The following is a 14433-nucleotide window of genomic DNA, read 5'->3' as shown; positions in this document are numbered from 1 at the left end:
TGTATCAAATGTTGTTGTTTTTTATCCCGGACACAAAAGATCGTTTTTCGAGTTTAATGATCCAAAGTACATTAAGCTGGCGTGCAACATATAACCTTAATGTAAACTGTCATTTTACACGGTTGTAACATAGGTTCAATACATTGCGACATTTGCACAGTGATGAAAGGACAGGAAGTTGCAATCAATTTTCCAATTGGCCACATCTTTGCGTTGACAGCTGTCAAAGTTGTCTGCTGTGAGATCTGAGCCAAAGCCATCATAAAATACTGTTCAATACCATGTTGTATTACACATGTTAAATACTATATTCTACCATACGTATATCATAAATGGAATGTGTGTGTCAACCTCAGGAAGCATTGCACTGCAGACATGACAATTTCAGCCAATAAAACCTTTACAGGCGTCTGTCACCTATGAACGGTGACTCTTTGCCTTTTGTCATCCTGGTTTTGATTTTAACTGACAATCAGCAACACACACAAACACAAGTGTGTGTCCAATAGCAGCGATCAAAGACTATGAGGTCACCAATAGAGGAGGGCAGTGGGAGCATCCGTGTGTGTGTGTGTGTGTGTGTGTGTGGGGATGAAAGGGTTGATTGGATTGTCATTGTGCTGTATTTAGCTCGTACCTGAAACATCTCCCTGGAGAATTACCCTTCAGCTACAGTAATATGAAACCAATCGTTAACCATGTCGAGATCCGCCGAGGTTTTAGGTGTCCTTGTTGAGCAGCGAGTCATTACCATGAATCCTGGTCACCTTTTTACCAATCAGCCTAATCACAATCAAAGCTTTGCACATGCTCGCACACACACACACACACACACACACACACACACACACACACACACACACACACACACACACACACACACACACACACACACACACACACACACACACACACACACACACACACACACACACCATCTTTCCTTCCGAGCCTTCCAGCTGAATCCTATTACAGTGTTTCTCAGAGATAAGCCCTGGTGAAATCTATCTATAAATGAAATTTATGCATCATCGTTTAAGCTTGTAATTGCTTAGAGACTCTATTCATTTTATTAGACGGCATATCTTCTCTGTGGCTCAACTGACTGTGTGTTGGGAACTGTGTTATTTTGTGCTCTTTTGTGCAGTTTGGGTCGCTTTGTAACGAGGACAATGAGTTGATAGGTTTACACACACTCATTCTCAAATCTCTCATGTTCTCGCGCTTTTTTACTCTCTTTCTCTCTTTCTCTCTCTCTCTCTCTCTCTCACACACACATTTAGTATTAATGTTGTAGCAGTTTCGTGCTTTCTTTTCAGGGTGAGGTTCAGGGCTGACTTTCACCACTTCCCCTCCTCGTTACCACATCAGGACTCGAGTTGCGCAAGAAAAACACCAGCACAACCACAATCACTTCACAACCCCTGCCTCTACCTACACACACACACACACACGCACACACACACACACACACACACACACGCACACACACGCACACACACACACACAAAAAGTGCCAACCAGTCCGTTGCAGGTATGGCCGGCCCTCCCACACTGCTGGGACAATATGGAGCGGCTCTCAGTCATGACTAGAATAACAAGGAGCTGCACAGAATTCAATTAAATGGTTTGCTCTTTGGAAAGCTACCGCCCACCTGCCTGCACACACACACACACACACACACACACACACACACACACACACACACACACACACACACACACACACACACACACACACACACACACACACACACACACACACACACACACACACACACACACGCTGCACTATGCTGTAAGTAACACACCTCTACCCAACTACCCACTCTTGTGTGCTTTGGTCCTCCCACACACATGGGAAAGCATGCATGAAACACACACTCACGCAAATATCCATTTCTCCACTCTCCTGAGTCTCCGCTGTTGCTGTGTGTGTGTGTGTGTGTGTGTGTGTGTGCTGTGTAATCCCATTGTCCCGTCCTCCTCAGAGAAGCCTGGACCTTCAAGTGTCGCCTTCAAAAGTAGCCGTCTGATTGGCTGCTGGAGGTCAGCGGATAAGCCCATAAAAAGGCGTGACATCTCTTTACACTCCTCTAAATGTTCACCTCTTCGTCCTTACAGAGCCCGGGCGCTACAAGGACTCCATCTCTCTGCCTTTGTGTCGTACACTCACTGATGTCTGAGGAAGCAAATGGCACAAATTCTCTCTTTAATGCAACGGAATAAATGGTCACTTCAGAGAAGGTGAATCTTCTTCATGGCTTTCAGACTGATGATGAGATGATTTCTCGTCTGTTCCCTCATGTGGTCATGATGAGAAACTGAAGAATGTAGATTCACCTCCTTTCTCTCCTGTCTTATTTGTCAAAATCGTGGTTTTGACGGTTGTGGGCGGAGCTGGAGCAGATCCCAGCTGACATTGGGTGAGAGGCGGGTACACTCTGGACAGGTCGGAGACAAACAAAGCAGTCACAGCCATATTCACAGTCTCCAATTAGCCAATCTGCATGTCTTTGGACTGTGGGAGGAAGCCAGAGACACGGGGAAAACCCCACATAGAAAGCCCCCAGCAAGATGTGATTCTACGCAGGAACCTTCTTGCTGTGGCCACGTCACCGTGCGGCCTCCAAACACATGTGAACACTAAACCATCATTCTCAGCAAAGTCAGTTTCCAGAAGCTTTTATATTTGCCGCTTTAAACAGCTGGGGTCAGAGAGGTACTTCTTTTTGTTAAACATTTCTTGCAGCTGTAGTTTGATTGAAAGAGGAAATGACTTGCGTTGCAGAAGCAATGGTTGAACAGATACAAATTAGTATTGCGATAACTCTTTCTTGAGATGCTCTCCTCAAAGCCGGAACGTGAGGGTCCTGAGGTGCATGGATTCCCTGCAGTGACAGGTGGCTCTTTTAGTTTATACTTGTAGTTATAAGCATTTTAAGTACAACGGTAAATATTCAGACTGTGTCAAAGCTGCCGCCCAAACAGACTTTGGATTAGCCAATCAGCTCGATGAGCAGCGCTACGCCGCGCGTGGTTGGGATTTGGGAGATCAACCATAACGTTATTTGCTGGAGAGATCTGCAGAGACGTTCTCCCGTGTCTTATAGCAGATTCATAATTCCTGCATTAGAAAAACATGAATTGTGTCTGTGACATCAGCTTCAAGTCATTTTCCAGCTCAGTTTTTTAGGTACAATCCCAGCGGAGCTCTCAGTGTTGGTCATAAGTCCACTTTAGTCCAAACTGAATTATCGTCACTATTGAAGGGATAACCATGAATTATAAACACTTGAATTAGTGAATACAATTTATAACTATTTTCTCCACCAGACTTATCCCTCCAGTAAAGAGAAATCAGCTTTTAGACCATCAGATAGAAAACTCAAGGACACACTCATGTTGAATAATAAATGAAAAATTGATTTAAAAAAAACTGTTAATACAAATGAATGAATAAAGCATGGATAATATTAAAATCTAAGGAGAATTTCACTTCAGACGTATTGTATGTGCTCTGTTGTAGCAGCAGGAGAAAGGAAAAGTCCCTGAGCAAACATCCAGACGTCGGCACAGAGCTGTGAATCACTCAGCACACGACAGCTGAACTCAGACAGATCGGCTCGGAGCCCTCTCACGTCCAGGTCGCCTCGACACAGAGTCTGCCCGTCTCTTTTCTCCATCGCTTTGTTCGTCTCCGTCCTCCAGCCATCGCTCTTATTAGGAATGTTTCCAGTATCTCCGTCCAGCCACGCTCGACCTTTGCCTCCTTACCCAGGTGTACATGCCTCGCTAGAGATGACCTTTAACCTTGGCCTTTGTCTGACTCTCCGCTGGGACTCGGCATGTGAGTGTATGTGCATGTTTCATGGAGGCTGTGCAAAGGGGTTAAAAGATGTGTTCTGTGCCTAACAACCTCCATCATCACACCTCCTTCCCACCGGTACCTGAGCGTCTTTATCCTCCGTTTACGTGTCACACGCTGGGATCACTCACACACCTCATAGCCTTTCTTCATTCACTGCTCTCCTCCTCCTCCTCCTCCTCACGCTCGTGTCACCCTCACATGTGCTGTCTCTGTTTCTCCTCCAGTTTATTGGGCTGAGCGGCTCGGGCAGCACCTGTTGTTTTAAATTCAACAGATTATCAACAGGTTTAGTCTGTGAGCAGCGGAGACTCGAGGCCCTGCTGAGCTGCTGTTGTGTCTGAGACATGAGCTCCAGAGGCTCCAGAGATTTTCACATCGCAGCCTAAAAGGGGCAGAATAATCTGTTGTGGGATGTAACAAAGTACATTTACTTAGTTACTTGGTACTCAAGTACATATTTCATGTATCTGTGGTTAAATAGATTTATTTTCAGGTACTTTTTCGACATATATCGGCAAATATTTATACTTTTTTCTCCACTACACTCGCACAGTGCATTGAGTTACATGTTCACATTATTTTAAAGGTAATCAATAATGAGCGGGGAATTGTTACAGTAGGCCAATCAGAGTGGGCCGGTAATAGTAGACCCCGCCTCCTGCAGCAGCACCACTGACGAAGAAACACAACCGAGGCCATAATGATGTAGTAGACTCTTAGATTAAGGAATAGGCTACATCCAGAAAGTACTTTTACTTGAGTACTTTATGCAGGTTTCACTAAGTTAGACTTTTTGAGAGCATTATTAATGGGATTTAAACCACTACCAAAAACCAATAACCTTTGAACAGGAAAAAAAACACACATGTAAGGAAAGTTTGGGGATTTTAATGGAAATTTGTAAATTCAACCCTTTAATTGTATTGCTCAAAATTACATTTTAGTTCCACCAAAAAATGTGCACTAGACCTTTTCTCAGTTAGGGCAAATGAAAATGAAATTACTCAAGCACCCACTTAAGAAATTAAAAACAATAGCCGGTAATAAACACAAATAAACAGATGTTGCAGGCCTGTGCAGCTTTAATGCTACGTGTGTGTGTGCGTGTGTGTGTGTGTGGTACCTCAGAGCAGCTGATAATGTCTTCACTTTCTAGGCAGCAGTGTGTTACTCACCCAAGACACACAGTCTCCTTACTTTATCCAAACATGGTTCCACGATGGAAGAGAAAAAAGACACACATGTTAATCATAAAAACATCTGCATCGCCTTAAAAGTGCTGTTAGTTGTTTGTGAGACAAGTTCACATTAAAAGCTACTAATTACAGCTGATTGTAAAATCAACAACTTGGCAACTCATGCACCAACAATTTGTCTAACTTTCCAAATTGTTGTTCCAACTTGAGGTAGAGTTCACATGAATTTTCTCAGCCAGCAACTAATTTCCGTGATTGTTTCTACACCAGATGAACACACAATTACTCCAATGACTTTAAACCCAGACTTCCTGCAGCAGGATTCAAATTCATCATGTTCAACAGGCTCCACAGAGCTAAATGTTCCTGAGCCACATCTTGTTGAACCTGCACCAAATTAGATGAAAGTAACGTTTACAGAGACTATTTGAACTCTAGATCACTTCTAGAAGAAGCAATTTAAAACATTTTAAAAAGATTTTATAAAAGGATGTGAGACTGATGCTGTCTCGCAGCGTCACATGCAGACTCCTGTGGAGGCAAAACAGCTTTTAGTCTTAACTTATTTAAGAAAAACATGCGCTTGGTTCACCAACTAACTGCTAACTCTGTCTTTCTGCCGTTTGGGTGGTGGGCAGGTTTTGCAGTTTTTTCAGCAGCAGAGAGATTGAGAGTGGAAAGTGAAACGGAACCAGGACACAACATTTGTGTGTCGAAAAAACAACAAACCAAAGAGGTAAAAGATGCAAAAATTCTCTAAAAGGGGTTTGGGTTCAACACTAGAGCTGATTTCAGACATGCACTCAAGATGCAGTTTCTGCAAAAAGGAGGCGCATGTGTGAACGCAAACGTCCGAGTGAGAACCTCCGGATTATCTACAGACTTGCTCTGCCTGACCTCCTTGTATAAAGTCCATAGAAATTCAGGAGAATCCGATGTGAGAACACAGCAGGGGATCCCCCCAAGAGCAAAATTGAAAAAAAGAGAAAACAAATATGTCCACATGAAAAACGGTGTCATACACGTAGAAGACACAGATAGAATACAAAAGAATGCCTTTATTGTCATTACACAGCTGAACAACAAAATTTAGCCTGTCTCCCTGAGTGTTGCATACAATATCCATAAAAACATGCAACAGAATCTTGTGTGTATTGCATATAAAGTCTACAAATAATGAACAAAACCGGGATGGATATAAACAATAAATACACACCGACAAATGTGAGTAAGTTGTGTAGTTCTGTGAACAGTACGAGTTGTGCATGTGTGAAAGGCAAACTACACATTAAACTGTGGATACAGTCCGGACCCAGACTTTATCCACAGGTCATGTCTGAAAACGGCTTGTGATCCATGCACATTAAATATCATTTGACCCAGTGTATGATAATATAGATTAATGTGCCTGTGAACCTCAATTTTAATCTCCAAGTTTTCAGGGCCTGTTCTAGGTGCTTTGGCTACACCCCCCTCCTTTTCTCTCTTAGGCACCATGAATCACTTGTATTTTTAAAGTGTTCATTTTAGAAATGATCTGAAGATTTCCAGTGATGCACAACATCCTGAAATACACGTTCACATCTGACTTGGAGCCATCATCGCTTTGCTGCAGGGATGCCAGGGCGGCTCATCTCGCCGTTTTCCTTTAAGCTGGTGTCAAATGTGCCAGTGATGAGGTTTTCACACGTCGGTGCAGATACGTTCTGTTAGTGTGTAAACGAGCAGATTGTGACAGTGACTGTTGTGTTTCAAATACAGAAGCAACGCTAATTCCTGACATTATTAATCACACGGACACACTTTCATTTGCTCTGCTTATCGTAACCTTTAAAATGACCCTAGAAATGAGGCTCGCAGGCGGAGGAAGGGCGATAGAGGGAAATGAGGAGAAGAAGAGGAGGGGGTTGGGGGGGGGTGAATAAAATGAGATGATGAGGAGGGGTCCTAATCAGTGCGGGCAGCATCCATTCCCTCCTTCTGTCTCTGTCTGTTGCCATTTCCTCAAGCTCTTTTCATTAAGACACCGGAGGCCTCGCTTTTCTGTGCCGGCGTCCGTCACCACCTCTGACCTTTTGGACCATGAGACGTATGTGTGTGTGTGTGTGTGTGTGTGTGTGTGTGTGTGTGTGTGTGTGTGTGTGTGACCAGTTTGGATGGAACTCCCCCTCTTCACCAACTCACCCTCCCAGGCTCCGTCCAGCCTTCTGTCCCCGTCATCATTCATGGGGTGAGTGCTGGGGGGAGATGGGGGCAATGTGGGCCCCAGGGAACCGTTTGGCAGTGAGTGTGTGTGTGCGTGAGTGGGTGAGTGAGGAAATAAAGATATAAAATCCCTGTGTCTGTGTCTGTGTGTGTGTGTGTGTGTGTGTGTGTGTGATGAGTCTGTAATCCAACCTGTCTCTCCTGATGCCCTCCTCCTCCCTCCTAAAGAAGGAGAACAGGTTGGAGGGCCCGTCTCTCTGTGCCAGATGGCTCCACATTGACAAATCAATTAGGCTCCACCTCATCACCAGGGGAACTGGGGCTACAGACCCGGACGCCTCCACCCCCCACCACCCTGGGGTCCTCCTCGGTCGACCACTCCTCCGTCTCCCCTCGCCTTAATCACCCCCATGATCCCCAGAAAGCTTAGCCCGGGTAAAGGAGGGCAAGGAGGCAAGAGGAAAAACAGATAAAACAAAGGGGCTGGCAGCACATGAATCACCTAGCATCAATATGGATGACTTCCATGCTAATGCAGAGGGGACCAGAGAGGAGCAGTGGCAAAAGCTTGATTTTGTGTGTGTGTGTGTGTGGGTGTGTGTGTTTCTCTGTTTGTGTGTGTGTGTTTCTCTGTGTGTGTGTGTGTGTGTGTGTGTGTGTGTGTGTGTGTGTGTTTACAAGCTCAGTCAGAGCAGATTTGCCATGTGCTGAAGAGCCAAGTGTCTCAAGTTGTTTTTCCTTCCCCGTGTGGAGGTGGGAGAGGAGGGGGAGGGGGAAGAGGAGGGAGGGAGGGGGGGCATTTTGGGGGGAATCTAATCCAAAGAGAATAAACAGCGCAGCCTGGAGCAGGTATATGCATCTGGGTCGCACACACAGGGGGCAGAATCCATGTTCTTCACTACACCCTAGTGGGAGAGGAGGGGCACTGCAGGGGGAAGGACAGAGAGAGAGAGAGAGAGAGAGAGAGAGAGAGGGGGGGGGTTCTGCTTTAAGGTGCATTTCACAAACAGAGCCACAGAAACAAAAATCCATTAAAATGTCAAAGATTTATATAAATGCAAACAGAGGCAGAGGTCAAGGACCACCCTTCACCCTGTCGTTAATGTGAGGTGCTCTTACAAGCCACGAGAGAGCCGACAAGTGGACATTGACTTTGAGATTACTTGTCTAAAAATACTTATTGGGTTTAAAAATGACTAAATTATTATTACTATTATAAGCAATCTAAATTATTACAACATTATTATATTATTGTCATAACATTCCAACTAGAAATACAAGAATACATTATTTGTGGATAAAGCACTCGAGGAAACAGGCTCGTTAATAAGATTTCATTTACAAGTAGCAACACATGTAGAGTTGTGTAAACCTACAGGCAGACCTCAGGTTTATTTAGTCATTTTCATGTTGAATAAACTTGATTAGTATTTTAATGCAATGCACCAAGAAATTTAAATTGTACGAAGTGATGACTCAGCATCCATGGAAATGAACATTTTGTAAGAAACTACTTCCACTGTCTTAAGTTTACCTGCAGTAGCTTTTCCGAGGCTGCATAAAATCTTGTATCATCTTCTAGTGCAGAAAATAACATAATAGTGAGTTTATACTGAGGAATTTCCAACAACTGAATCTTCACAAGGAAGGAGGAGACTTCATTAAAACCTTAAAAGATTTGGTAATGGTTGATAACCTGCATTCATTTGTTTTACTCAAGCAACCTGTATTTGGTGAACATATTAACAAACTGGTGCCTGTTTAACATTTAATCCATCCAGAGCAACAAAAGTGTTCATTTGGAGGCAGGACCTACGGCCACATTGTGAATATTAGTCCAATATTTACTCTCCTTTTGGTCTCCACCACCCAATGAGCAGAGTATCTGTCTCTTTGGCTGCTGACTGTTGTATTTTATTATCAGCTTGTCACTTTTTTCTGTGTCTCTGCTGTTCAGGTGTTCAGCAGGTAGAGTACAAATGCTTTATCAGAAGTGTTTTTGTTGAATATATTTGCAGAACGTAAAAGAGAAAATAAGAAAGGAGCCACAGACCTGAGGGGGAATATCGAATAGTGCAGCTTTAAAGTTTGTTAAATTTTCTATCCTGCTTGTGCATGAGCTAGTGAAGAGGAGGACGGTGAGTCTGGGAGGTCAAAGGTCACAAAAGCAACAAGAAATAGATGCGATACTGAGTGCGCTGGCAAATTTGACCAATTTTCTCGTCTCCAAATGCTCTGAGTTGAGGCCCCTGAGCTTGCCGATGTAGGAGAGGAAGGTGGGAGGCAGGTTTTCACGTGTTGGGAGGGGCGGCGGCGTGATTGAGAGGTGTGTGGGTGCCCTCCTGGCTCGACTCAATCCCTGCGTCCCTTTACTCATCCGATCCGGGGGCAGCGACAAGAGAGAAAGTGAGAGCTGATGCCGAGACCCCTGGGGAGAGATTAGCGCTGACAGCACAACAAAGAAGAATTATGCCAGGGGGCCCTCGGCTCTTCGACAAATTCAAATGTAATGTATGGCTTTAACTGCGCCAAGGAGGATCAACATAATATATGATCGACCCACTTTGCGGTGCGCTCCGCTGGCAGTGATGTAAAAGCGATTTATGCCCGTAAAAATGTGCAGGCTAATTAAGTAAGACGTTGGCACAGGAGCAAATCAAATGAGCTTATGAGAGAGCTGGCAGGGACGAGCGTCCCTCCCTCTGAAAGGTTTACCTGCGCTAACAGAAAGAAAACTTCCCCTGGATCTCTCCCCTGCAACTTTTCTCTCTCCGTCAGAGGCAGAAACGCTCACGATCGAGAGTCCTCTGATCAAACGTGGACGTCGATGCTGTGAGGCCTGTTGATCCTTTAATTAAATTCTTGTTTGTGATTTGTTTAGTGGGCCCTCCCCGCCATGGCAGCTCGAGGGGGGGGGGGGCCCGGGGGCCCGGGGGCTTCGGTAATTACGCAGGGGCCTCTCCTCCAATCAGACAGCGGTGAAAAGGCTGCGGATGAAATGTCCTAATTACAGCCTCGACGGAGAGAAGGGCTCCACCGGGGGAATACGTTCTGCTGTCAGCGAACAGATTCGGGAGCCAACAGTGTTAATGAGAGAGAGAGGAAAAAACAGACAGCCCCCCCTGCCCCCCCCCCCTTTTCAAATTAATCAGAGCACCTAGTTCTTCCTGTCTCACCGTCAGCTCTTATCATGGCCGACCTCATCCTCACATCTTCATCCAGGATGGAGGATCACGTTGCTGCTGCATTTATTTTACAAAATCATCTCTTCTTTTTTCGCGTGTCCACTTTCTGAGTGTAATCATCACTTAATGGCCCCAAACCCCCCCCCCCCCCCCCCCCACACACACAAACCACTAAGACGTAAAATGCAGAGCCTCCGAGGAGGTGCGGCGCTGCAAGGTGGAAGGAGCAGCAGTCAGCCAGCTCGGCCCATTTCTCTAATGAGCTGCTGAACAGGCCATGTCAGAGACCTACAGAGGGTAACTGCTGTACCACCTCAGGCCCACGGTGGGTTACAGCCCCCCCACCACCACCATCATCATGGAGGAGGCAGACAGCCGGGGGGAAGATGTTAAAACCACCAGTTAACCAAAGCCAAAGAACGTGTTTTTGTCGGCGATGTATTTTCTTTTTCTCCCTCCAGCAACAGTGGGAGTTTTCCGTTGATTGAAGCCCCCGCTGCATACGTACAACGTGCCACTATTGTCTCGCCTGTTCTCGCTCTCTATCTGCGGTTAATTTCCCCAGACCCCCATATCAGCGGCTGCAGGTAGACCTGGGAGAGGTGTAACGCAGGGCCTCATCTCCATCCTCCCTCCCCCACGGCCGGCTCGCTCCAACACTCAATCACAGCAGGGGGAAACGCTCATAGGTGTGCGAGGCTGTCAAGTCCTTTGTAGCAGGTGAAGCCGACTGTGGAGGTGTGTGTGTGTCCGCGGGTAAAGCAAATAGCTATTCTGGAGAGGGGCCTCTACCTGTCACGGAGCGCTGATACAGTCTTGCCATGTATTTATTGCCTACTTAATGGACTTGATTGTATTACTGAAGGTAAGAAGGGGGGAGAGAGAGAGAGAAAAAAAATCCATTGCCAGCTCGAAGGTGCTTTCAGCATCCTGCAATTACCTTATGTAAATCCTGGCCTGGAATGTTGATCCACCGCTATTTAAAATGCATTGAATTTCCATGGAAAATGATCCACTCCTGCTGCCTGAAGCTCATTAATAACAACGACGAGCCGCGCTGACATTTGGAATACTTACACGCTTACTTAGCATCGGCACGCGTGTGAGAACACAGCCGCGCGCTTCAGCTATGACAGCACATTGGGGGGGGGAAGAATAGCTTTGAATTAGAGTGCACAGGCAAATAAGTTATTTCTGCAACAGGAGCCATTTCTTCTTCTTCTTCGTGCACATGGCGTGCTTGTAAGTGCTCAGTCGTCTTTGATCGTGCAGACAGAGCTGTGCAGCAGGTGCACTCCATGTGTTTGCCCTGGATTCGAACATTTACAGTAACATGCTTGTTCCATATTGTTACATGACAAAAATAGCTATCTGGTATGAAAAGTTGCAGATAGCTATGGTTGTTTTTGGCCTATAGGACGCTGGAGACTGAGGGGGCTGCAGCACCCCTACTGGCAAAAGGCTGTACCTGCAAGGCAAAGAAGCTGACTAAAAAAAATCTATTCAAAATGTTAATTTAAACTTTTTCAGAGTAGCATAGAAGTTTACCTAATATTTCTGCAATTTAACATTATTTCTAATATTTGATTTGATTTCACATTTATTTTCTTTGCAGCATTTCTTATGCACAAATGTGGAACATGACACAGATAGACAAGAACTGAAAGAATTTTCTAATGCTGGATTAGATACAGTTTGTCTAAACTGTCTGCCTGTTGTAAAATGTTCTCGCCCTCTGTACGATAGAGGCGATGTCCTTAGGTTGTATTTGTGGTCCTGTGTTAAACTGTTGTCTAAAGGCCTTTAGCGCTCCGACATCACTCTGGTATGAGACTGATGTTCAACAGGACCCAGGGGAACATGGGTCCTCCTGTCAGTCCAGCTGTTCACATTGGACGCTGGGTTGGTGGGGGTTGTAGGCGGGGGGGCTGCTGCTGCTGCTGCTGCTGCTGTATATTACACTGTAAAAGTGGTTAATGTGTCAAATTAAATGTCACACATGGCCTCTCCCTGATACAAATGATTTAATAACATCTCTCAGACGCCAGAGAATTTTGGTTATAGAGCTTCTTATTCATATCTACTGATTCCACAAATGTCTCTCTGTATGTGGAACACACATCTCATGGACGGTTCATCCTATCCGCTTCATACTTGGTATGTGTGTTAATACTCGCCTGAGGAATTACAGTGTCTGCTGCTGGTGCTTTTTGGACATGTGACACCTTCAATATTGAACAGACCAGCTGATCAGAACAGACAAACTGATTGAACAGACCAGCGCTGTGTAGCAGTCAGTGGGGGCGGGGGAGTGTCCCCTCAGTCTGTGGACTGAGTCTTCTTCAAAGTCCTTGAATAAACTAAAGCAGCGGTCGCCAACTGTCTCAAACCATCGCTGCCAGATCATTCAGATAATCTGATTCGTTCTGTAATATCGGACTGAGACCGACATGCACAGGTGTCGTGGATGATGAAATCATAGAATCCCTTCCTGTTTGGCAATTTGTCTTCGAATTAAAAGTACAACATTTGCTTTAATCGAGCTGACTCACAGAGCTTTTATTTAGAAAAGATCTTAATTTGGGTCGATTGAAGACCTCTGAAATAGCCGACATGCAATGTATGAAAAAATAACTGTTTCAGTGAATCATCCAAACCTATATATAAAACGCACAAGTGAACATTAAAAAAAAGCAAATTCAGTAAAATTTTATGAAAAACATCGACCATAAAATCTTCACCGCAGACAAACCAGGTAGGATGAACACAGTTTTCTAACTTCACACAACGTGCAGCACACAAACAAAAAGCAGTGGCAGTATATTGTAGAAGTGTTTGAGGAAGGACCCACTAATGACGAGGAATAATTCTGAAGAAGCTCTGGAGCATCAACACAGGACAAGAGAACAGAACTTTCCAAACGGTCACTGCACGATTTCAAACTAAATAATCATAAAAAAAATGTCTCTGTTTAAAGCGGCTCTAACGACCATTTTTATATTGACAATCAAATGTCCACAATGCAGTTTCCCAGCGTCTTTACGCTCTGTGTTTTTTAATTTTACAGCCCACAAATTTTAATATTTCACTCCGACTCACCATCATCATCTTCATTCCCAGCAGCAGAGAGCCGCTGTTTTCAGTGAGAAAGCACTGTGCTACCTGCTGAGCTCCAAACAGCAGAGCGGCAATGTTACAGCAACTCGCCAGTGAACATATAGCGAAGCATTTAATAGCCAAAGAAGATGCTCATGTTGCTGTGGAACCGCTGGATGTGCAAAGTGTCAATTATGTGCTATCACTTTTACCATCATGGTTTTATAATCTCAAACTAATAGCAGCGTCTTGGGCTCAGCAGCCATTTGCTCGCTGGGCTCTGAGTAAAAAGCAGCGGGTAAAGTACAGAAGTCCTCACCACAGAGTGGCAAAAACCTCCCAACCATTTTGTTCCTCATCCAGCCACTTTGCCGACAGCCCACCTGCAAATGAAGCGGGGTTGGGGTGGAGGGGTGAAGCACTGAAGATCCATTAATCTTTCATGCTCCATAATGGCTTGTTCACATTACCTGCCCACACCTCAGCCTCCACGGAGCAGCCTGGGCCAGCGCTGAGCAGATCAGGCCTGAAAAACCACGGCGAGCATATGGAGCACTTCAAACACTCAGAGCCTCCCCGGCCCTGAGCTGCGGTCGCACCTATGAATTATAGAAATGATCTAATTGTTTTCTCATTTGGAAATTCTGGGGGCCCACCCCTCCGCGTCTCACTTTTAACGGCCTGCGGTTTCCAGCGGGGCTCATGATTCACTGCTGCCCACCTCCAGCACATTTGTTGAATCCACGGTGGTCCGTCCAATGAAAACAGAGGCACGGCAGAGGTGTAAGTCAAACCTGTTGCAATGAAATAATACGCAGGCGAGAGAGGAGGGGGTCAAACTGGACTTCAAAGAGCAGTGGCTGTGATCAGAGGAAGGTCA

The sequence above is a fragment of the Hippoglossus hippoglossus genome, chromosome 20 (genome assembly GCF_009819705.1).
Source record: "Hippoglossus hippoglossus isolate fHipHip1 chromosome 20, fHipHip1.pri, whole genome shotgun sequence".
NCBI lineage: Eukaryota > Metazoa > Chordata > Actinopteri > Pleuronectiformes > Pleuronectidae > Hippoglossus > Hippoglossus hippoglossus.
Note: the sequence above shows the minus strand (reverse complement) of the source record.